The 25,849-nt window shown below is 43.8% G+C and overlaps 1 long non-coding RNA gene across 1 annotated transcript; it reads left to right on the plus strand.

Annotated features, from left to right (window-relative positions):
• Positions 1–391: 391 nt before the first annotated feature.
• On the plus strand, positions 392–25,638 carry LOC118493472. The gene is made up of 3 exons (XR_004895442.1): positions 392–542; positions 19,835–19,842; positions 25,629–25,638. It is a non-coding gene; the product is annotated as an uncharacterized LOC118493472 (long non-coding RNA).
• The last annotated feature ends 211 nt before the right edge of the window (positions 25,639–25,849 follow it).

Consider the following 25,849-nt stretch of genomic DNA (forward strand, 5'->3'; position numbering starts at 1 on the left):
ATAATGACTTCTTAAAAAATCCAATCTGGTCAGTCTTTGATAGATATATGTATTAGAGGTCCAACCACTAAGGGTGTTTTTGATTGGATTTTGTATTATTATTATTATTATTATTATTATTATTATTATTATTATTATTATTATTCATTGTATTACTGATAAACATTTTACTGACAAATTTCACATCAAATCGGTTCTAAGGACCATCCAATGTGCAAAGGTGAAATTTGCTGAAATGGCATTTAGGTGGGAGATTTGATCAGATGTAAAAAATGCAGGTTGTTCTCGTACGTATAGCAATGAAAACTAATGCACTGTAATTCCTATGTATTACACATATTTATTACTGTATGCACCACATTGACTGCAGGTGTATAAGAGCGTAAAGATCCACATAGGGAGGTCGGGGTGGATGGGTGGGTTCTAAAACACAGGGCTTTCAAGCAGGGGAGAGGAGTTTGTGTCCTGGAAGAAGCTAAGGGGAACACACAAGACTTTCACCCAGGAAACTGGTGTTTGTGTCCTGAGAATACTACTTAAGGGTAGATTGCCTGTGAAACACTTTTTTATTGTAGAGTCTAATTTTTTCAGGTTGTTTTAACATTTCCTGTTTTATTGTAATATTCCCTGTTTTCCTTGTGTTGTCTTAGTTTTACTTCCTGTTGTTTCCTTTTCCCGCCGTTAGTGATTACCTATCCCTGCCCTAATGTTTTGCACCTGTGTCTCATTGTCTTCTCTGTTTTGTGTATTTAAGTTCAGTCTTCCTCTTACCCCAGTGCGAGATTGTCTGCTTCCCCTGTGTACAGCGTTTGAGCGTTTTTCCTAGCTACCTGATTGTTTCCCTTGGATTTTGACCACTGACTATATTTTGGATTCTCCCTTTTGCCTGCCGTTTTGGACACTGTTGCCAGTAAGTTTATTCTGACTGTTTTAATAAACTTTTGGCATTCAACGTACCTGAGTCGTGTATTTGTGGGTCCATACATCTTTGAGCCTGATATCCAGTCTTCAAAGTGTTCTAAGCTTCAATGTAAGTTGAGCGTGTTGGGTCGCAGGTCTATCCCTTTTAAGTACTACATAAGGGGACGTGTTTTAACCCAAACCACAATCTTTTTTTCTAATCTTCACTAGTCATGTTGGGTGCCTTAACGTGACTGTCGGCGCCGCAGGACAGTGACCTTTTTTCAGCAAAACTCAACTGCAACGGCCGCTGAAACAACGGTTATCTCACGGTGCCCTGTACACGGTGCGGTGCCCTGTACACGGCTCACAGTAAGCTTTTCTTGGCTAAATTTAACTGTAAAGATTGTTAAACCTAACTCATAGCCAGTTGTCACATGACCGGTGTTAGTTTAACTGGTTTTCGGATTAACTGGTGATCTTCCAGATGTGACGTAGGCGTGGCATGAGAAACCCTGGCCAGGAATGATCATGTAGGTGACTATCGATGCCCGTTTTAAATACTGCAAACGTCAAATCGTTCCAATGTTCATGTTGTCATTCTTGTGTCATAATCCTGTTTAATGTGTTTTGTAATTAGGTTTATTTAAACAGTCTGAGGTGTTTGTTGACGCCGCAGCTCGAACGCAGAGTGAAGACCGCTGTTAGCAAAACAGAGTGCAGTGCGCCCAGATTAACTTGTGGTACAACATCTGTACCTACCATCGTTCATGGTGCACAAATTTAAGTTCAATATGCAATGCAAGCTCTAGGTCGTGTTACAGTAGGAAAGACATTGACCCAATACTGTGACTGAAAGAAAGACAACAGTGAATGATGGAAAAAAAATATTTATTTTAAAATATACAGCCCTTACAAAAATAGTCTCCCTCTGTGGAGGGATGCCCATCACACACAGTGGTACCATTTACTGCAGGTGGTGCACTCAATCTGAAAGAGAAACACTACAAATGTTCGATAACTTTGTTATTCTTAGAATTCACCCGGTGATTTTAGGTAACCTAAACATGTTGGATCCCAGTCTTCCAGTCAAGCGTTGGTCTGCAGCTGAAATATGCTACTTAACCAGTCATCAGTGTCAGCCCCTGAGCTCTCCTCCCCACAAGCCCGGCACAGCTGGGACAAGTCATCTGTAAAATATGATACAGGCAATAATGTAGTGCAACTTTAATACTGACAACATTTAAGTATACCTGGTAGAGTACTCCATACCTGTGTCATTCAACAAGGACATTGCCATGTCCAGTCTCAATTTTGCAACACCCTCCTTGTCCACAGGGTACTGTACAGTGTCAAGTTTTAAGATCAGCTCTGCAAGCTAAAAACTCTGTTAAGTATAATAATGATGACTTTGATGATTCATGGCCACATAGATATTCACATTGTTAAATTGCACACAAACACTCCACATGATGTAGTGTCCTGCTGTTTGGGATAGGCAACCGTGGAGCATGTCCATTTCCCGATAGCCGGATGTTTCCGGACCAGGGCTCTACATAGAACATTGAATGATTAGTCTTCCAGTTTTAACTTAAGCCGTGTAAGATCTTTTCAATCCAAGGTGAGTTGAATGTTAAAATGATTACATTGGGACAAGCTAATGTTAGCCTAGGTAAACAATCACAAGTGCTTTGTTCCTCCCTCAATATTATCCAAAGTGAGGACTTGATTATTAAAGCTGGTACTTTACCCACCTTGTCACATCCCTGCAATGATCAATTTGTTGACACACACACACACACACACACACACACACACACACACACACACACACACACACACACACACACACACACTTTGTATGGCCCAGCCTTTGACCACAAGGTCTCTTTACGACCTCCTGCCCATAGGTCTCTGATTACTGTAAAATCAGAATCACAGTTACTTATGAAATTCATAATTTAGGGTGTACTTTGTGGAGGTTTACTCACACATTCCTGCATTCTTTGGAGCTTCTGGAGTCTTTCGGCATACAGATGTTCCTCCAGCTGTTGGTGAAGTGCATGTTTGTGTGTATGTGTGCGTCTTGTGATGGGCCAGCCAGAGTAGAAGGATCCAACAATTTCTTAAGTTTAGCAGGGATCCTCTCCTCTGGTTGGATATAAGGTGCTAAATGGTCAATGTTAATGTAAACAGTTTTCCTCCCCTTGACTGGCACAAGGTCAGCAATTTTTCCCTGGAGTTTCATCATTTTTAATGGACTGAGTAATTTGCCTCTTGCTTGTCCCTTTTCCTTAGCTCCTGTTTAACATTTTTAAGGAGAACTAAATCCCCCACTTTGAAGTTGTCCTCCTGTCCTCTCTCCTGTTTTTTTCAGGCTTTCTGACTTGCCACAAATCACAGAAAGTAGAGGACGGACGGACGGAGGGACAGATAGATATACACACACTGTAGATCTAGACACATACATATATATGTTTAAAAAGGAATAATACAGAATCTTACTTCATACTCTTCATCCACCTCTGAGGGGTATCTTGCCTCCCTCCCAAACATTAAAAAGTATTGGCTGTACTTTGTAGTCAGCTGGTTCTTTGTCCGAAGTGCAAACATTCCATCCATCCATCCATCCATCTTCGTCCGCTTATCCGGTGTCGGGTCGCGGGGGGAGCAGCGCCAGCAGCGGACCCCAAACTTCCCTTTCCCGAGCCACATTAACCAGCTCCGACTGGGGGATCCCGAGGCCTTCCCAGGCCAGGTTGGAGATATAATCCCTCCACCTAGTCCTGGGTCTTCCCCGAGGCCTCCTCCCAGCTGGATGTGCCTGGAACACCTCCCTAGGGAAGCGCCCAGGGGGCATCCTTACCAGATGCCCGAACCACCTGAACTGGCTCCTTTTGACGCGAAGGAGCAGCGGCTCTACTCTGAGCTCCTCACGGATGACTGAGATTGGATGGCCCTGAGAAGAGACCCCCTCACCCCATACTCCCGCAGCACCTCCCACAGTATCTCTCGGGGGACCCGGTCATACGCCTTCTCCAAATCCACGAAACACAAGTAGAGCGGTTGGGCATACTCCCAGGCTCCCTCCAGGATCCTTGTGAGAGTAAAGATCTGGTCCATTGTTCCACGACCAGGACGGAATCCACATTGTTCCTCTTCAATCTGAGGTTCGACTATCGGCCAAACCCTCCTTTCCAGCACCTTGGAGTAGACTTTACCGGGGAGGCTGAGAAGTGTGATACCCCTGTAATTGGCACACACCCTCTGGTCCCCCTTTTTGAAAAGGGGGACCACCACCCCGGTCTGACACTCCCTAGTCACCGTCCCAGACTTCCACGCAATGTTGAAGAGGCATGTCAACCAAGAAAGCCCCTCCACACCCAGAGCCTTGAGCATTTCTGGACGGATCTCATCAATCCCAGGGGCTTTGCCACTGTGGAGTTGTTTGACTACATCAGTGACTTCCGCCTGGGAAATTGACAACAATCCCCCATCATCCTCCAGGTCTGCCTCTAACATAGAGGAAGTATTAGTTGGATTCAGGAGTTCCTCAAAGTGCTCCTTCCACCGCCCTATTACCTCCTCAGTCGAGGTCAACAGCGTCCCATCCTTACTGTACACAGCTTGGATGGTTCCCCGCTTCCCCCTCCTGAGGTGGCAAACGGTTTTCCAGAAGCACCTTGGTGCCGACCGAAAGTCCTTCTCCATGTCTTCTCCAAACTTCTCCCAGACCCGCTGCTTTGCCTCTTTCACGGCAGAGGCTGCAGCCCTTCGGGCCCTTCGGTACCTTGCAAATGCCTCCGGAGTCCTCTAGGATAACATATCCCGGAAAGACTCCTTCTTCAGTCGGACGGCTTCCCTGACCACCGGTGTCCACTACGGTGTTCGTGGGTTACCGCCCCTTGAGGCACCTAAGACCCTAAGACCACAGCTCCTCGCCGCAGCTTCAGCAATGGAAACTTTGAACATTGTCCACTCGGGTTCAATGCCCCCAGCCTCCACAGAGATGCACGAAAAGCTCCGCCGGAGGTGTGAGTTGAAAGTCTGTCGGACAGGGGCCTCCTCCAGACGTTCCCAATTTACCCGCACTACCCGTTTGGGCTTACCAGGTCTGTCTAGAGTCTTCCCCCACCCCCTGACCCAACTCACCACCAGATGGTGATCGGTTGACAGCTCCGCCCGTCTCTTCACCCGAGTGTCCAAAACATACGGCCTTAGATCAGATGAAACGATTATAAAATCGATCATTGACCGTTGGCCTAGGGTGCTCTGGTACCAAGTACATTTATGAGCATCCCTATGTTCAAACATGGTGTTCGTTATAGACAATCCATGACTAGCACAGAAGTCCAACAACAAACAACCACTCTGGTTTAGATCAGGGAGGCCGTTCCTCCCAATCACACCTCTCCATGTGTCTCCATCATTGCCCACGTGCGCGTTGAAGTCCCCCAGCAGGACTATGGAGTCCCCCACTGGAGCCCCATGCAGGACTCCATTCAAGGTCTCCAAGAAGGCCGAATACTCCGAACTCTTGTTTGGTGCATATGCACAAACAACAGTCAGAGTTTTCCCCCCCACAACCCGCAGGCGTAGGGAGGCGACCCTCTCGTCCACTGGTGTAAACTCCAACGTAGCGGCGCTCAGCCGGGGGCTTGTGAGTATCCCCACACCCGACAACAAACATCGTGGACTGCAAATACTGGTGCCAATCTTTGGGGTGGTCAGCCACCACTTGTTCAGGGACCTGAAAATGCAGAATTCAAATACAGGCATGAGAAGGTAGAAGACAATTTGGTTTCAATTGTACAATAAAGATGCTCTGCTGGGAACAGCTAATCAACATGTGTAATTACAGCAAAAATGCGTTCAGGTATTAAAACAAAATAAACCTCTGTATTGTGCCATTCATTTTTTTCCACGTCCATTAATCTGTGGATGGTAAGGAGAGCAGAGGCTTTTAATGCCAAAGCCTCTGGTACAACCCACAGTTGACCTTGAAAATGATTAGTTGGACAGACATGAAGTCAGCACAGCACTAAGTGTAATTACATACTGGGGACACATAAGGCATCGTTACTGTACCTTGTTGCGAAACTCTGAGCCCTGGTCTGTTAGCAGTCTAGTTGGTGCACCAAATTTGTAAAAGAAATCAAGAATACAATTTGACACCTCGACTGTGGTTTTGCTTTTGAGTGGGTAGGCTTCTGCCCATTTGGTGAAATCGTCAACCATGACACATATGTACTGATTACCACCATCTGTTAGTGTAAGTTTACCCACCAGATACAACCAAACAAGTTCCAGAGGCTCTGAAACCTGAGAAAAATTATAAAAAGAAGAACTGAGAATGATATCTGTCACGACACGGGGAATTAGAGGACCCAAACGCAGAGAGCAGACGAGGGAAAGTTAGATCTTGAGGATTTATTTAAACAAGCAAAGTTCATACCACAGGAGTCCAAAAAGAAGCAGGCAAAAACAAAGTCAAACAAAAGAGCAGGCTATCAAAAAAACGAAAGTAATCCAGGAACAGGAACTGCAGACAAAACACTCCAAGGACGAGAAGACAGGACTGAACACGACTGGGAACTGACACGCTGACACAGTACAGAGACAAATTAACAGCAACAAAATGATCTGACAACAGACAAAGGGCACGCAGAAACTAAATACACAGGGTAAATGAGAAAACAAGGAACAGGTGACAGTAGGGCTGGGGAACAGATGCAACACATTAGGAGTGGGCAGGGTAATCAAAAAGACGGGAAAACACAGGAAGTAAAACTAGACAAGACAAGGGAGAAAAACAGACTATCAAAATAAAACGGGAAACAGAAATATACACAACCATAACAGAAATATACACAACAGATATCAATGTTTTAAAAAGTGAGTGTATGCCATCATTTCCTTTACCTCTATTGGATTGTATTTTGTCTTTTCTTTAATATGTGCCCTCTTCAACTGGCACTGACGACACTGAGCAACCTAAAATACACACATATTTAAGAATGATGATAATCATTGAAAACATTTGTTTAGTGTTACATCCACAGACAGGCCTTGTACATTTGCAAAAATACACATCACAATCCCCAGTGCTTCATGACAGGAATATACGTAGGTGGATTAACTATGCTATCACTAACAATTATGTGTAAAGGACACAGTACAGTTGATGAGTGTGTATTCCACCTCAACATGGTGAGGATACCAACTCACCCACTTGCGAATGTCCTCCTCCATTTCAGGCCAATAGTAGCGGCTGATTATAGCACTGTGGGTTTTCTCCGATACACAGTGTCCACCAAACTGGCTGCAGTGAAACTCCTTTCAAATGGAACTGGCCTCTTCTGTAGTCAGTACAACTTTGGCCAGGTGCTGTAACTGATTTCTTTTTCGCCTGCAGATGTAGTGCAGTTCTCCATCTGGTGTTTCAATGTCATAATATTAGATTTACTTGGAGTTGTAGCATAACAGATTATCATGAATTTCTGCAGTGTATAATGTATGTTTCCTCACTCTTTATGTTGTAAGGTTTCAGCTCTTCTCTTAATCACATACTTCTCCTTGCTGGTTAATCCTTCGGGATACTGGTTATGCAGTTTGAGATCCAGCACCTCTCGAACAATTTTTGGATCCATCTTTGTGGCCCTACCTCCACCTGTCTAACCTACCTCCTGCTCACCCTAAACTCTTGACTAACACACAAACAAGCAAATACAAGACAATACACAGAGACGGAGAGACAAACAGGCACAACAAACCTACAATACCAGCCTTTCTCAGAAACACACCTCAATTACTCACCCACTATCACTCATAAGACAACCACAGTTAAAATAAACACTCAGTCACACATTATCACTCTCTTCACTAAGTATTCTCGCTCACTATCATCTTTCACTAAGTTTTCTCGCTCACTATCGTCTATTTACTATCCAACCTACTCAGCAACCCGCAAAATGGTGACATGCAACTCAGATGTTTATAGTCTACCCCTCACCCCTGGTTTTAGTTGCTACACCTGTGCTTCCAACTTCTCTAAGTGCAAAATCAATTACACTCATGTTTAATTTGGATGAAAGTGTGTACAGATCACATCTTAAGAAATGACAGGAATAATTCGGTCCCCTTCCTCATGGCTCTCCACTTCACCCTGGCCTCCGCTCCTGCTCCCAGCCTTCCACTCTTGGACTCTCCCCCGCTTCATCCTGCCTTCGCTCCTGCTCCCAGCCTTTCCTTCTTGGACTACGTTTACACGTGGCCGGCTATTTTCATAAATGGACATTTAGAACCTCTATGTTTTCAGAAAAGTGTTCGTTTACATGTACCCGTGTATATATGCCGTCAATGCCGTCAAGAGCATGCCACACCTGTAGGTGGCAGTGTAACAAGAAGCTCAAGCCCACGTTAGCCATCAGAATCCCGAAAATAGCAACAACAGCAACGACTCACTTCCTCTTTCTCTCTCTCGGCTGCCTAAACCTTCGTTTGTCTCAGTTTACATGCAAACGTGCAAACAAAGTTTTCCAAAATCTCCACTTTGGCCGGAATTTTTAGAAATAATCGTTTTCTGTGATAAAAAACGGGGTTTTCGTGTAAATGAGAGGCCAAACCGCAGGAAAATATCTGCGTCTTCCCTTCGTGTAAACGGGGCTTTGGACTCTCCCTGTTCCCCGGACTCCAGTGCTTCCTCCCCGGTTCCCTCGGCCCTGGTTTCCCCATGCTCCCCAAGCTCCCTCGTCATCCTATCCCAGTAAGATCCCTTGCCATCCTACCTATCCCGTCTTCCCTCACCATCCTAGCTTCTGCCCCTGAGTCCCTCGCCCTATCGCCTGTCTTCCCTCACCATCCTATCTGCCTTCGCCATCCTACCCTTGCTCCCAGTTCCCTCATCATCCTATTCCTGCCCTCGTCACCCTTCCCCAGCCCTCGTGTCTTCGCTTCGTTTTTGGCATCTGCCTCCCCACACCTCCCCTCTTCCTTTGTTAAAATAAACCAGATTTTTTTTTTTTTTTTTTGATTAAACTTTGCATTTGGGTCCATTCTGTGTCTCCCTCGTAACAAAATTGTTGTCTGTCTTTCAGTCATAGTCTTGGGTCAATGTATTTCCTATTGTAACACGACCTAGATCTTGCATTGCATATTGAATTTGAATTTGTGCACCATATTGACGTGTGGAAACTTTGGTTGTGTTTTTTACACCACAACTGTTGCCCATGTTAAGGATTAGATCTTTGTAGGTCTAAATGATACAATATGAACATAGCCTATGACCGATGATAGGTACAGATGTACCACAAGTTAATCTGAGCACGCTGCACTCTGTTTCGCTAACAGCGGTCTTCACTCTGCGTTCGAGCTGCTGCGTCAACAAACACATTAAACAGGATTATGACACATAAGAATGACAACATGAACATTTGAACGATTTATTGACGTTTGCAGTATTTAAATCAGGCATCGATACAGTCACCTACATGATCATTCCTGGCCAGGGTTTCTCATGCCTTGCCTACATCACATCTGGAAGATCACCAGTTAAGCCGTAACACCGGCTGGCGGTCGCTGTAATTTCGTAGAATATCATAGAAATTGTTGTGCATAAGTTTCTGTACGATATCATGCAAACTTGTTCATGAGAATGCATTGAAACATGACCTATGTCCACCATGAAGGGGTGTTATCATAAACCCAAATATGCTTTTGGTTAATAACTTACTCCAGATACATTAACTCTTTTAACACTTGAATCTGTGCTTGGTTTTGACTACTTATATTTAAAGGCTTTTAGCAGATTATTATGCCACTCCATAATATCAGTGACTATGTAACTACATGGAAACAGGCCAAATGATGCCTGTTTCTTGTACAGTAATAGTGTTACTGAAGGCTAGCTCTAGCTCCATAGTTAGCTACGTTACTCCAAGCTTCTTCCCTTGTGAACACCTCCGCTCTTCACTCTTCACACACTACCAGTGTTGCCAGATCTTGCGAGACAAATAAGCAACCAGGCCTGTGAAAACAAGCCCAAAACAAGCGACTTTTTCTACGGAGCCCCCCTAGGTTCCGGGAAGAGAAAAATAAATAAATTGTGTGCACGGTTTTACAATCCGTGGGGACGGATTTTAAACTGTGGGTACAGATTGTCAATTTACATCAGATTGGTAAACTGTGCGCAGTTTTGCAAAACTGTACACACAGTAGTTTATGTATTTTTCTCCCCCCTGAGCTTCAGGACAATGATCACAAGAGTTAGTTAAACCACCTTTTAACATTATTTAACATTAGAAAACTGATATATGAATGTAGAATGTATGTGAATATAGACTGATGTACCAAGTACATTATATACACAGTAAACCTCTGATAGCCTAATTAAAATTTGCAAACACAAATAAATATCATCCTGAACTCACAAATTTGTTATTTATTATTGCAGGGACTGCAGAAGATCCCATTTTTAAATAACTATAACCCAGAAACAGGAGAAATTATTAACAATCTTAGTGTGCAGCAATAAAGTGGCTCCTGCTCTGATAAACAAATGAGTGAGTTAGAAAAGACTTAAATAAACTAAACTGGTTTAAAAACAATTCCAGTCAAAACCATTTAAACAGGTGAGGATGAGGCTTGGTCTAAAACATTTTTCTTAAGACTCTTAACACTTTAGCCTCATATATATGAAGAATAACACCACCATTATCTTTCTCATCACTCACTGACGTTTTCCTAAACAGAAAAAAAACGATTGCCCTGCTCTGCCTCTGATTGGCTAGTACTCGTTGCCATCTGAGTCAGAGCCAATTAGAAGCAGGATGCGGGTGGGAAAAAACTTTGCTGTCTCCTGTGTGTGTGGGGAAAGGGGAGGGACAGAAGGAACAGGTAAGGCAAACTCCTACGTTTAGAAAATATCTGCTTGACAACTTATTATGGAGCTGGGAACAAGCCCAAATAAGCAACTACACTTTAGAAACAAGCCCAAAAAAAACGCAACCCGCGACTACCAATATTTGTAAGCGACTTTACAGAAAAACAAGCCCAAAGTCACTTATAATAAGCGGACTTGGCAACACTGCACACTACGCTCCGATCTGCACACTGCTGTTTACCTTTTCCTGCTACAACTGAAATCCCACGGGACTTGAGCGCAAGACTACAGCCAGCCTTCTGTAACACTGTTACTTTACAAGAAACAGGCATCATGTGGCCCGTTTCCATGTAGTTACATAGTCACTGATATTATCATAACCACTACTGTGCTCAATTACCTATTTTTGAGGGGGAAATAAACTTTTTTTGCCACAAAAATTTCGCCGCAAAAGCATGAACTGTCCTCTGGTGGACATCCACTAGACCAGCGGGCGCCCGTGGATTGTTGTCGGCCGCGGCAGGTGAGGAAGGCAGGGAGGAAGTAGAAGGATGCCGGTCGGGCCTGCTAGCCTGGCTACGGCAACTAACACACAGTTCGCCACAGCAGAGACTACTATTCACCAACGCCAGATGGATTGCACACAAAATGGATATATATGCTACAAATACACACAGAACGGCTGCTTGATGATTATTACTGAAGCCTGGCTGAACACTCACTCATCCCAGACGGCAGCTAGCAGCTAACAGGGTAGGTGAATTTAAACAATGTCTGAGTTGAAAACGCATCTTGTTGTCATGTAAGGGCCCTGTTTCACAGACATTTTAATTACATTTTGTGTCTGTTAAGAGGCACAAAGGCACTCTTTATGATATGCCCCCAAAACTGTTGTTTTAGCTAAGTGGGAGCTCTCAGCATTAGCTGCAGCAGCTCCAGTTAGCTAGCACCGATTTGGCTCGTTTTTTTTGTTATCGACAGTACTCACATACTTATAGCGATCAAGATTAACGTAAAAATTGCCCAGAGTTCTCCTTTAAGTCTCGATGAAGCAGTAGTAACTAAACTAACTTTTAACTGACATTTAACTTAACTAACTTAACTGAGTTTAACAGTATGTTTATGTGATCTGTGACTTTGATCATCACTAAGGGTTAAATCTGTGTTCACATGCAGCTGCCTAACCCATTTCCAATTTTTTTTGCAATTTTGCTAAATATGTGAAACATTCAAAGTTGCGTGCTTAGACCCCAGTATACCTGCTTGCAGATCTATTTTTAGAATTTGACTTCACTGTTTTCCTATTGGAAGGCTTGACCTGAACTTATTTTAATGGAAATTTTTAATTCTATCTAAGTTTTCATCACCACAGTACATTTATTGTTATTGCCCTGGGTTTCAGTGGAGAGTGTTAATGTCCCATAGTCCAAGTGTGGAGCTAACTAGGGACATAAATTATAGAGTATATAATATGTGAAATGATTCAGTGGGACATTTCTAAGGTGATTACACTCAACGAGTTCAAAGCACTTATCTCAGAACCATTAAAACAGCCATTACAGCTCCGCAAATGACACCTTAAGGTGTTGAAAAAAGAACAAGAGGAAAAGACTGGAGAATCGGGGAAGGTGTATGGGGGAGTATTTGTGTGAGTGCATGTACTGTGGAACATGCTGGGAGGTGGGTGGTGGATCAGAGAAGGCACTGAACAACATGTTTAAAGCTTTAGTGCGTAACTTTTTGATATTAATGAACGTTGGGTACATTCAAGCCAATGCCAAATGAGTTGCTACAAAGCTAATTAAGACTATCAGCTCCACACAACTCTCTCTGGATTTCTCAGTATGACTATGTTCAGAAGATTGTGGCGTTCGCGTGCAGAAACTCAAGTGAAGGTAATGTCCTCTTCTGAAGAGTCCATCATGTTTTTTTAATCCTCCGTGTCCTCCTTGGCTACTAGCAACTGCGTGAAGGAGGGGTGGGGGCTGTGAGCAATCACGGAAGGCTTGTATCATGTGTATGCACCGACAGTGTTGTTGTCATTACTTACTTCCTCATGGGGGAGACAGAATCTACGCACTATAGCTTTAAAGATGTATTAAATGACTTTGCTTGTTAACTGTCCCAAATGGCCATAAGTGAATTTTTAAAGACTTTTGTTCCAAAACACACTGCAGTGACGTCAGCAAAAAACAGTTGTGTAGTCCTATAAGTAGGCCTATATCAACAAAAAATTCAAATGTTAGTCCTACAGTTTATGAATCCACCTGATGTACTTCTTTGGCAGAACATAACAGCAAACTGTTTGCATGACTAATGACTGTCACACGTTTTTAACAGCTCTGCAAGGTACTTTGATGTCAGCATGCTAACATGCTCACAATGATAATTTAAACATGCCTATGCTGATGATGAAGGTGTGTTTACCATGTTCACTATCTTAGCTTAGTGTGTAAGCATGCTAACATTTGCTAAATATGCACTATAAATAAACAGTAAAGCTGAGGCTGACTAAAATGTAATTGGTTTTGCAGGTCATTGATGAAAAGTCAGAGGATCACTTTACAATTCATCCTGAAGGCAACATGAATGTCTGTACCTAATTTCATGGCAATCAGTTCCGTTTCCAATGTATTTGTTGAGGTATTTCAGTCTAGACCAAACTAGTGGACCGACCAACCAACCCTACCGTCCCTAGTAACGTATACTAGGTAATGTGGCTAAAAAACAACAGCACTAAGGAAACCATCAAATATAATAAAGTAATCCAATACAGAACAAAAATTGTGGCTGTCTAAACCTTATTTATTAAACCAAATTATAAAAAAGGATTAGATTTAGAATTCTTAATAAAGCCACAGGCAGTTTACTACTTCCTGTTTCCATATTTAATCCATTCAACATCTTAGTAATACTATAGGCTATATATATATGTAAATGTATGTTTTTGACTTCATTCCATTAATTGATTGAGATGTTCTGATGCTTTTGCTACTTTTGTATGTGTTTATGGTAATCTGTGGTTAAATAAAATACAGTAAATATAATGTGGTGAATATAATACACACACAGTAATGTAACATGGCGGCGCGTGTAGACGCAGCGGCTTGGCAAAAAGAATGAAACATAGAAAACAGTAAAATCAGAAAAGGTTACATAGAAATAGGAGAGGGAAATCGTCACACTACAACTACATATTAAAAGTCATTCTAAACAGATAGGTTTTGAGTTTAGACCTAAAAAGAGCTACATCTGTAATTGTCCGAATATCAGGGGGTAACTTATAGTCTCGGGGCAGCAACCGCAAAATCCTGATCACCCCACCGTTTATACTTAGACCTTGGGACTTCTAAAACCAGTTGATTTGAGGACGCAAAGACCGGTTGTGCTAACGCAGGGTTAAAATCTCGGACAAATACTCCGGGGCCAGGCCGTTTAAGGCCTTGAAAACAAACAAAAAAATGTTAAAATCGATTCTAAAATGCGCAGGGAGCCAATGTAGGGTGTAGAGAACGGGAATGATGTGTGCACGTCTAGATGTATTTGTTAAAAAGCGAGCAGCAGCATGTTATACAAGTTGAAGACGTGAGATGGAGGTCTGATTCAGACCAACATAAAGAGCATTACAGTAATCCAACCTTGAACTAATAAAAGCGTGAATCGCCTTTTCTAGATCATGCCTGTTAAGGAAGGGTTTAACTTTAGCCAGGAGACAAAGCTGGAAAAAGCTCATTTTAACAACATTGCTGATTTGCTTATCAAATTTCATGTTGCAATCAAAAGTAACCCCCAGATTTTTGACAGCTGGCTTAAGGTATGAAGCCAGGGCTCCCAAACTCAAAGCTGGATCGTTTGGCGTGCCTGAAGTACTAAAGATGATACACTCAGTTTTACCTTCATTCAAATGAAGAAAGTTTTGTGAAAGCCACAACTTAATATCATTAATACAGCTAAGCAGGGAGTCTAGTGCGACACTGTCATTCGGTTTCATAGGCAAATAGATTTGCAAATCATCTGCATAACAATGAAAATACAGGTTGTGCTTTCCTATAATAGCCCCTAAAGGCAGCATATATAAGGAAAACAGGATGGGGCCAAGAATTGAACCCTGGGGTACCCCGCAGTTGATGAAGAGAAGTCACCAATCATGACAGAGAAGCTCCTATTTGCCAAATAGGATCTAAACCATTGAAGTGCCGAGCCTCGGATGCCTACACACTGATCAAGGCGAGAGAGGAGGACTGCATGGTCCACTGTATCATACGCCGCTGTAAAACAGCAGGATTCCTGGCATCTACAGACAAGGCAATATCATTGTGCACTCTAAGCAGTGCAGACTCATAGACTGCTATGACGTGATCTGAAACCAGATTGAAATTTTTCAAACACAGAGTTCTGTTGCAAAAAGGCTTGTAACTGTATAAAAACAACTTTTTCCAAAACCTTTGAAAGAAAAGGCAGATGAGAGACTGGTCTAAAATTGGACAATACTGTGGGGTCAAGATGAGGCTTCTTAAGTAGGGGCCTAACCACAGAATGTTTAAAGGCAGCTGGGACAGAACCTAAACTAAGACAGGAATTTAAAAAAGTAAAAAGACTCGACCCAATGGTGCTATTAAAAACCCCTGATCTCAATGTGTGTGTGTGTGTGTGTGTTCTTGTTTAACTATATTTATGGGGTCCAAAAACCGGGAGTCCAGTATACTTGTGGTATAAGGTTAAAGGGCTGTTGGAGGGTTAAGACTTGGTTTTAGGATTAGGGTTAGAATTAGGTTATGGTTAGGGTGAGGGTAAGGGTTAAGGTTAGACATTTAGTGGTGATGGTTAAGATTAGGGTAAGGGGCTAGGGAATGCATGATGTCAATGACAGGTCCCCACAAAGATAGTGAGACGCAGTGTGTGTGTGTGTGTGTGTGTGTGTGTGTGTGTGTGTGTGTGTGTGTGTGAGTGAATCAACACTATAGTTTATCTAAAACAAGAACAATTAAAAATCCAAAAACACTAACCACACTTTCTAAATCCAGTCACTAGAGTGAAAAGGGAGAGGTTTCTGATTCTTTTTGGGTTTTGTCATTTGTCCAATATTAGGTCTCCTCAGTCAGCATAATCACTCCTGTCACAGCAGACGAAGGGGAGACCATGAAGAATTTCCTCCAGAGTCATCATTGTCATTGTGTGGAGCCTTGTACTTAGCCCTGTCGCCTGCAATTAATGTCAATTGGAAAGTGTAACCCGCCTGCCACCAAGTCTCTGACAGGCTGTCAGCCGCTGGGCTTTCTCCATCACTTTGCCTCCCTCTGCGGTTCACAAAGGGGAGTCTGAAAGGAGGCACACTGAAATCTGCGTCTTCTATCAAATGAAATGTAATATGTGTTGGGGAGGACTGGAAAAGCTAAATTATACGGTGAGAGTTTAACTAACAGCGGAAATGCTTTGGTTTAGTCATTGATGTAAGATTACCAAATTATTCAGGAAGTCGCTCATTGCATGCCTTCCTATTTACATCAAAGTGAAACACTGTTAAACCACATAAGTTCACAATACTCCAAATGTTTGATGTAACTGATTACCTAAGAATATTTAAGTAACATTGCTATAAAATATACTTTCAGTTAACTTCTTTGATGTTAGTTTTTTTTATCTCTGAACTAATGATATTTATGTTTTCATATTTTAATTACTGACTATATTCAATTGATTCAGTGATACTTAAAATGTATTAAAATTTAAATTCCATTGACTGGGGCGCCTTGGTAGGGCACCTGGTAGAGCGCGCGCCCATGTGCAGAGGCTCGGTCCCCGCCGCAGCAGCCGTGGGTTTCGTTCCGACCTGCAGCCCTTTGCTGCAAGTCGTTCCCCCTCTCTCTCCCCTTTCAAATATAAGCTGTCCTGTCAAATAAAGGCCTATAAAGCAAAAAAAAAAAAATCTAGAAAAGAAAACAATTTCCATTGACTGAACCACCAGGCTCTTAGGGACACTATTTCCTCTAAGTCCAATGCGTTGTAATACATTTCAGCATTTTTATTTTGGCAAGCAAACTAAATGGTCAATATAATCACAGCGCAGATGATTACACTATCACATTTTGTCTAAGGAAAGAACGTGCATGTGAGTGAATATTGACGTGGAAATTACTTTCTACGCCCTGTTCATTGCATCAATGCGCTGTAAGACCATCATGTAAATGCGTCAATTGGCCGCGGAGGACAGTACCAACATTAATCAGCGCTACTCCTGGCGAAAGGGGGATGATTTGTGCAAAAAGAAAAAAAATACCAAAAGCCTTCTATTTAGTTTTCTCAACGTTATTCTATCATTATGACAATATAAGCCTATGCAGAATAGGTATTTATGAAAAGTCAGGGCAGGAGGGAAACAAAGCATACAAAATGACATTTTTGAATAACAATGTTGAATGACGTGGGCTATGGCAGTTCTAGTGCTGAAATTTCAGGAATTATTTTTTACTTACCAGAGCACAAGCAGCAGCAGCACCACCACACTTTGATAAAAAAATGACCCTTGTCGACTGATTAGAGGAATGCACCTGCCTCATTAGATTAAGAGGCAGATAACAAGGGTAATATGAATAAAGTAGATCACAAGAACTCGTAAAGTTTTTGTCGTACTGTATCTCTGACCCATGATATTGCTCTGCTAGTTACTGCCACCCACAAGTTAATGGCCACATGTGGCTTCATATTATTGAGGAAGTCACCCTAAATTATATTTGATTTAGTCCGGGAAAAAAAGTAATAAAAAATGGATATATATGCATTAGGGGTGGAACGGTACATGTATTCGTATTGAACCGAAATGGTACGGGCGTCTTGGTTTGGTACATGAATTTACACTGAGAATACACGGTATAAAAATAAATAAAACTTGCGAGCAAATTAATTAATGTAATGTGGAACTACTGTTACATACGTATTTCTTAGGGACACCTAATCTGTAGCCCCGCCTTAGCTCTGAAGCTCCCAAGCTCCACCTACATCATGTCGAGTTGGTCCCTTCTTATATAGCCTAACTGTCGGTCCAGTGAGTCCACCGAAGCAAACTAGTCCCTTCCGTATACAACCAAACACGGATGTACTGTAGCTGTATCCCTTCTTGCCTCGACCACAAATGGCTTCCAGGCCCATTTGTTTCGCTGTTTGCTCCGCTGTTAGCTCCACTGTTAGCTCTGCCGTTAGCTGTTAGCTCCGGCGTTAGCGCTTAACTCTGTTGTTAGCTGTTAGCTCCGCCGTTAGCTTCGCTGTTTGCTGCTAGCTCCGCTGTTAGCGTGTGAAGCTAACGCCACAATTCCTAATCGCCACAATAAAAGCTGCTCTTTTAACACCCCTGCTCTGTGCATTCACATGAGAGCAGCGCCTGTCTCCCATATCACACTACTAGCTGATTGTCTTATTTTGTTTCCAAGTTCCAGATGGAGTCTGGAGATGATGTGGGGTAGCCTACTTATTGTTTACTGTTTACATCTTACTTTATACACTTCAGGCTGTTGCAGCTAGCTCAGGGGACAGACTGGATGACACTAGGTGGTACAGCCTGAGACATGCACAATAAAAAAAAATTGCCTTCTGCATTTTTGTTATGCTTTTCCCTCCATTGTACTGAACCGAACCGTGATGTCTGAACCGAGGTATGAACCGAACCGTGATTTCAGTGTACCGTTCCACCCCTAATATGCATACTTGTACAACAGATAATGCAGAGACACCGGATTAGAACTGCTGGTTTATTATAAATATGGTCTTAATTTGATAGTTTAGGAACATGGTGATCGCCACAACAAAGTCCGAAGGGAAAAGAAACACCAGCAGTCAGACCATCAGCACTTTATTTGGAGGTTAAACTTTTCAAAAATAATTTAAAAAGATATAACATCACAATATGAAATTAGAGTGGCTTTGTATACTGTGACCAAGAGAGAAAATACTGAATTGTTATAAATAGTCAATACACTGTGTATACTGTGAGCTGCGTGGACATATGGAGCATCTCCACTCATTAAACCCTCTGATTTCCTCATTTCATTTCATCTCTTTGGGGGTTAATCAGGCCGTAATTTCTCTGTATCTCATTTTCATGTCTCACGTTAAATTCAGTAATTACGAGGTGTTATGCGATTCTTCTACTATGCGGAAACAAATTGTCAAGTCTTGATTTGGCCCATTGTTGGTTTCATTAGGCAACAACAAGATCTAATGAAGAGCTAAAGTGAAAATACCGGGTTGGTTGTAATGCTGGGTTTAATGGCATTAGTGTTTAGTTTTTCAGAGGCTAACGATGCATTGTGCTCCTACCTATTTGTGCTCTGAGGCAATGTCTCTGCATTATGAGACATTTTTAATCGGCTTTGGTCGTCTGTGTCTGCGAAAACAGACTGCATGTAATATAATCCAGGCCCAGGTACCGCTGTTGCTATAGCAGTTGTAATTACAAAAGCTTCATTAACTCACAACAGTTTTTGCTAGTCAAAGGGGGTTCCCATTAACAGAATTTACATATTGAGGAAATTAACAGAATTGGCATGAAACCAGGGTCATTAAAATGAGAAGCGACCTAACAAAGAGGGCGAAAAGCCTCTGGAATATACATAGGAGGATAGAGTTAGTGCATGTGGACCACAGTTTCTTCTTTGAATTTGTGTTCAATTACCCTTCCTTAAAAAGAAAACTCGGCCAATCTAATTCATCTGGGGTTCAATACAGTGGTTAACATGGTGGTGTTAATGTTGTTTCAGTGGCTATATTTCTTTATGTGGATCCCTGTTAGCTGCCATCATGCTATTATACATACAACAATTACATTGCATTACCATTCCTTTCAGAAATCCCAATGATGGAAAAAACAGTACTTTGTATTTTAAACAGTTCTTTACAATCCTGAGAAGAATATAATTCTGAGGGGGTTATTGAATATTCAGTTTTTTTGGCATGGTACATTTTTTAAAACCTCTGAGTGGCCCATCAGAACCAAAACATTTATACCCTATAAAAGATATCATTATTGTTTATTTTCTTGCAACATTCACTCAAGACACGCAGAGAAAATAGTCACTGAAATATCACTGCAAATCATGAGCTGGCCAGGGAGCTCCGCACCGTGCCATGTCGTGTCTTTCCGTCTGAACAACCAGGCAGCGCTTCCCGGTGCTTTGGGGCGCCAGACCTGTCTGCATCTGCTCATCCACTACATTTCTTGGAATTTCTCACATCTGCTTTGTGCAGTGAAACACCAGACAGCGTGGGTTGTGCCTGACATAACGTTTGGTAGCTAACAAGTTTACCGCCATGAGGAAAGTAAACTAAAAGTATCAAAACACACAACTAATAGTATAATCTAACATTTTGTATCAAAAATGTTTAAAAGCTCATGCTTAAGCAAAACTCCCCCTGCGAATAAATTGGCAGCCTGTGTGTGCCAATTATTTTGTACATAATGTTTTTAGTAACTTTAAACTGAAATTAAAATGACAACGAAGCTATTTACCACTGGAGGCAACTACAGTCTCCTTCCTACGCAGAAGCTCTCGCCTGGCCATGCAGCCCGGCTCCCATTCGGATGAGCCGGAGTTGATCCTTTCGCAGCTCCAGGATCGTGGCATCATACCGGCTCCGGGCCTCCCTTCTCCCGCGCCTGCTCGCGGGCGGAAGCGGACCAGGAAGGCTGATCCCCCTCCCGCTCCCCTGCCGAAAAGACGAGGTGCGGGTTCTCTCAGCCGTACGCTTGCTACGGCTGCTCCGGGCGCTTGCTACGGCTGCTCCGGGCGCTTCTTCGGACACAAATCTCATCATCGCCTCTCTGCAGTCTCTAGCCAGTTCAATGCAGTCCATGAATACGCGGCTGCAAGCTGTAGAAAGCAATTCTGCTTCCGCCACTTCAGCGACCGCCAGCACTGCTCTCGCTTCCATGTCACTGCCGGCGCCCATCTTTCCTCAGCATCCCTGTCCGCACCGGCCGAAGCCAACCATTCTCTGGCCCCCTCTCTAGGTAGGCCTTACATCCCTCATTCCACTAATATATCGGCCCACTTGTGGTCTAAAATCCTGCAAGGCAGGGACATTAATCTGGTGGGCCTTATTCTGCCTTCCCCTGAGTGCGATAAATCACTTGTTTCCGGGGATAGTTTCTCTGCGGTATTTAAATCTGCGGATCCCAGGCTCTGCAAGGAGCTATCCATCGGGCAGTTTTTGGTGGCTTTCACCATTTACTGTGACGTGATTTGTTCCGTCTACCCGAACAGGAGACAAGAATTTGACTCCTATTTAGCTCTTGGGTCACACTGCCTACCTTTGCCCCACCGTATCGTTTTATCAACCGAACCCCGGGCCCTCCTTTCAGCGTTCTCGTCAATGATTTCTCCTGCCAGGCGTAGATGCCCGTGGTCAACAGCGACTGCCGAGATGCTCATCCCCGGTCAGTCTGCCCCCGGCGCCTGGTCCCGGTCCGGGTCCGGGTTGCCCGGCAGCAGTTTTGACGTGGTTCGAAGACATTCTGAAAGTTCATCCTTCCACTCCATAAACTTGCATGCACAAGCAATTTAACTGTCTTCTCATCCTAATTGTGTTTTCGTGGATCACCTTCTCTCAGGCCTTTCCCAAGGTTTTCGGGTGGGGGTGCTCTCCGCTCCAACTGTTAAGTTTGTGGCAAAAAGTCTTCACTCCGCTGTCACCGACCCTGACACTGTCTCCCTGCTGCTGGCGACGGAGGTTAGAAAAGGTTATGTTATCGGGCCGTCCAACTCCCCGTTTTCGATATTTCGTACTAGTCTGATAGGCGTTGCTACTAGGAAGTATTCGGGTAAGAAGCGCCTGATTTTCGATCTGTTCGCCCCACGCTCCGGGCCTGTTGCTAGCGCCAATAGTCTCATTCCGCCTGCTCCTTTTTCCCTGCATTACGCCACCGTTGACAACGCCATCAAACTGATAAAGCTGGCTGGGCAAGGTGCTTGGCTCTCCAAGGTGGACATCACCGACGCATTTAAAATTGTTCCCATTCATCCTTCCCAGTGGCCTCTTTTTGGCGTCAGGTGGGATTCAAAATTCTATTTCGGGGTGCGTTGGACCTTCGGCTGCAGGAGCAGCTCGTGTATTTTCAATCACGTTTCCGAAGCTCTCTGCTGGATCCTGCTTAACAGGGTAGGGGTGCCTTCAGTTCTTCATCTGCTCGACGATTTTCTTCTCATAGACCCCCCTCAGGATAGCGCTGGCTCATCCCTGGCCAAACTGAGAAGTTGTTTTCGGTCCCTCGGTGTTCCTCTGTCGGAGGAGAAAACTATTAGTCCTGACACACGCCTGGAATTTCTCAACATCACCCTCGATTCTGTCGGCATGAAAGCGTCTCTCCTGCTCGACAAATTGCAGCGCATTTGCGAAATCGTTGCATCTTTTTCATCTGCAGTTAACATAACTAAACGCCAGTTGCTCTCCCTACTCGGGCATCTGAACTTCGCCATGCGCTTCATTCCTCAAGGGCGTTCCTTCAGTTCCTGGTTACTGGATATGGCGTCCTCCTGTTACAAAGAGGCAGGGAATAGTGGGCCCAAATGCAGAGAGCAGGCAGGTAGACAGGAAAAGGTTTGAGGAAGGGGATTTATTTAACAAAAAACGGCAGCACTAAGGCTGGTAAAAACCCAGGGAAAAAATACAACAAAAGGCACAAGGCTAAAACAAACAGGATACAAACTAACAGAGCAGGGAACACAAACTCACACAGGCAGGGCAATGGACACAAAACGATCTAACACGAGACAAAGGGAACACAGAGGTTAAATACGTGAGGTAATGAACAAACGAGGGACAGGTGATACAACAGGTGAAACATATCAGGGCGGGGCAGGACAATCAGACAAGGCGGGAAACATAGAAAGCAAAAACTAGACAAGACAGAAAACAGTCAAAATAAAACAGGAAACAGAAATATACACAGAGAACAGAACACAGTCAAAACAGGGTAAACAGAAACATACACAATGAACAGGGAAATAAACCGAAATATACACAATTCAGAATAAACAACAAAATGCGGAAACAGCAACAGAAATATATAAACAGGCAACAGAAATGTCCATAGCCATCACACCTCCGTTCCTAATCTGCATGATCTCATATCCCTAGATGACGTCTGCTGCTCCGATCTGCTTGATCACTGGAATGGTATTTCCTTCTTTTATGATGAGCTGGTGCATTCCTCCGAATCAGTGCAGTTTTGCATGGATGCTGCCCCTTCCTTGGGGTTTTATTTATTTATTTATTTTTTTCGAGGCCAGTGGTTTGCAGGCCACTAGCCTCCCACTTTCTCCCTGTCCGAGATTTAATTCAATTCAATTCAATTTTATTTATAGTATCAAATCATAACAAGAGATATCTCGAGACACTTTACAGATAGAGTAGGTCTAGACCAAACTCTGTACTTTACGAAGCCCCAACTATTACAGTGGTTGCCTCAAGAGCAAGCATTAGCAGTAGCTATTGCGACAGTGGCAAAAGGAAAAACTCCCTTTTTTTGTTAGGAAGAAACCTCGGACAGACCCAGACTCTTGGTAGGCGGTGTCTGACGGCACCAGTTGGGGGAGTGGTGAATGGTGGCAATAATAGTCATAATAAAGATAGTGAAGCAGTGATCACAATGGTAGTCATAGTAGTTCATGTCATAGTAGGGCACAGCAGGGCGTTACGGGGTGTAGTGTGGCACAGCAGCCTGGGTGGACGCGGTTGGACGTGGCAGGACGCAGTCGGACACTGCGGGGAAACGCAGAGCGTAGCAGGGTGTAGTAAGTCCATAGCGTCAGCTGCACCCAGGACCCCGGTGTAGGTGCCACCCAATTCCAAGGCGATGTTCTGGGTGAAGAAGAAGCAAAGGGACTCCGGGGAGAAAACTCCCCAGAGCTAGGTTAGTAACAGGCATTTCTGGGACTAAGATGCACACAAAAGGAGACAAGTGAAAAGAGAGAAGAGGGAGCGGCTCATTGTGTCCTTGGAAGGAGCTTCCCACAGCAGTCTAGAGTTATAATAATATAACTAAGAGAGGCAGGCTAAAGAGAGGGGCCCTGGACCGGGCTCGTACTCTCCCCTGCCGGAACGGGCTTGTACTTCCTGCCTCCCTCTACTCTACTCTACTATGCTGCAACTCCTCACTCCCTAACTATAAGCTTTATCAAAGATGATGGTTTTCAGTTTATTCTTAAATGTGGCGACGGTGTCAGCCCCCCGAACCCAAGTTGGGAGCTGGTTCCCCCATTGCTGTAGCATTTTACGTCTGGGGCTGTCATTAGAAGTGCAAACGCATCACAGTTAATAATAATATAATATATAATAATAAGCTGGAAAGGCTGAGAGAGGATGCTGGCGCTGTCTGTTCGCCGCTTCTCCAGTCGAGCCAAAATAACGCCAAGTTTTTTTAAGCAAACTTTTTTTTAATAACCTTGTACTATCCATGCCACCGACCAGTGGACCTTTTTTTTAAATAACCGTTTTTACTTTTCCGCACCACCGAACAGTGGACCTTTCTGTATAGCTATCTGGTACCTTTCGAGTCTAGCGGTGGCCTACCTGTAGCAAAACACCTGCTCGGAGACTCCCTGGAGTTGGTCATCACCGCTGCTACCGCAGTCGGAAAGGTCTCCTCCTGGACAGCCTGGACTCGGCCTGTCCATGCCATCGTGGGGTGCATCTGGGAAGCCTGAAACCATCCATCGCCGCAGAGTTGAAAGTCCTTGTAGCTAGCATTCTGGCTACGCGGCTAAAAACAACCTGCACCTCTTCCATGCCGCCGACGGCACCACCACTATGTTGAATTACTCCGTCAACCAACTGATGAATCTCAACAGTTTCTTCACTCCACCACGCACTGCAGTGATTAAACAACTAGGACTTCTCCGCCGTCTGCGCTACATCCATAGAAATTCCCGCAGAAAGTTTGTCTGCTCACAGACAAGTCTTACCATCCCGGCTCTCTGGTCAGCAACGCGAACTGTCGCTCCACGCATACGTCATCAGAGTGCTGTTTCCTACCGGAAAAGTAGTTTGGATGTCTCCATGGCAACACCTCTCAGTGAGCTGAATGGGAAACGTGGAGTGGACTTCAGTCTGCTACGGCCAGTGCAAAGACTTGTTGCATCATCAAGTAGCAAAATTGAACTCTTAAATGCACAGTCTATTACAAACAAATCCTGCCTCAATCATGACCATATCCTGGATAAATGTCTGGATTATATGTGCATTACAGAGACCTGGCACCAACCAAATACCTTTTCTTCTTTAAATGAGAGCTGTCCCCAAGGATATAGCTACCTCCAGAAAGCTCGCAGCACAGGGCGTGGTGGCGGCCTGTCAGTCATCCATCGCAGCGATCTGGAGCTATCTCTGCAACCATTACCTGAACTGTATTCATTTGAATGCCTTGCAATTAAATGTAAATCCCCTTCCCCTGTGCTGTTCCTCCTCATCTACCGACCACCAAAACCAAACCCATCATTTATCACTGAGATGTCAAATCTTCTCACAACTTTCTGCACATCCTCCGCCGATGTTATAATTTTAGGTGATATGAACATTCACGTTGACACCCCCTCCTGCCGTCTTGCAGCTGAATTTCTTCAACTACTGGACTGCTTTAATTTAAAACAACTTGTTGATGTCCCCACACACACCAGGGGGCATACCTTGGACCTGATCATTACAAACTCTGCCCCTCTCACCAATCTGCAGGTGTATGACTTAGGTGTGTCTGATCACAAGGCCATTTCTATGGATTTGCCATCCTCATCCAGCCTCTCCAAGCCTAAGCGGAATATCTGTTTCAGAAACCTAAAAAACATAAACCCCGAACTCTTGGCAGCAGACTTTCAGCATCTTTCCACACACTTTTCATCAACCGACGAAGCAGTGGACTACTACAACAGCCATCTGAGCAGCCTCCTGGACCTCCATGCCCCTGTTAAAACGAGAGCAGTCACCTTCACTCGCTCAGCACCCTGGTTCACAGATGGGCTTCGTAAGATGAAGGCAGCAGGGCGGGTCCTTGAGCGGCGCTTCAGAGCCTCTGGCCTCACTGTCCAC

This window comes from Sander lucioperca, chromosome 16 (assembly GCF_008315115.2).
Source record: "Sander lucioperca isolate FBNREF2018 chromosome 16, SLUC_FBN_1.2, whole genome shotgun sequence".
In the NCBI taxonomy this organism is placed as follows: domain Eukaryota; kingdom Metazoa; phylum Chordata; class Actinopteri; order Perciformes; family Percidae; genus Sander; species Sander lucioperca.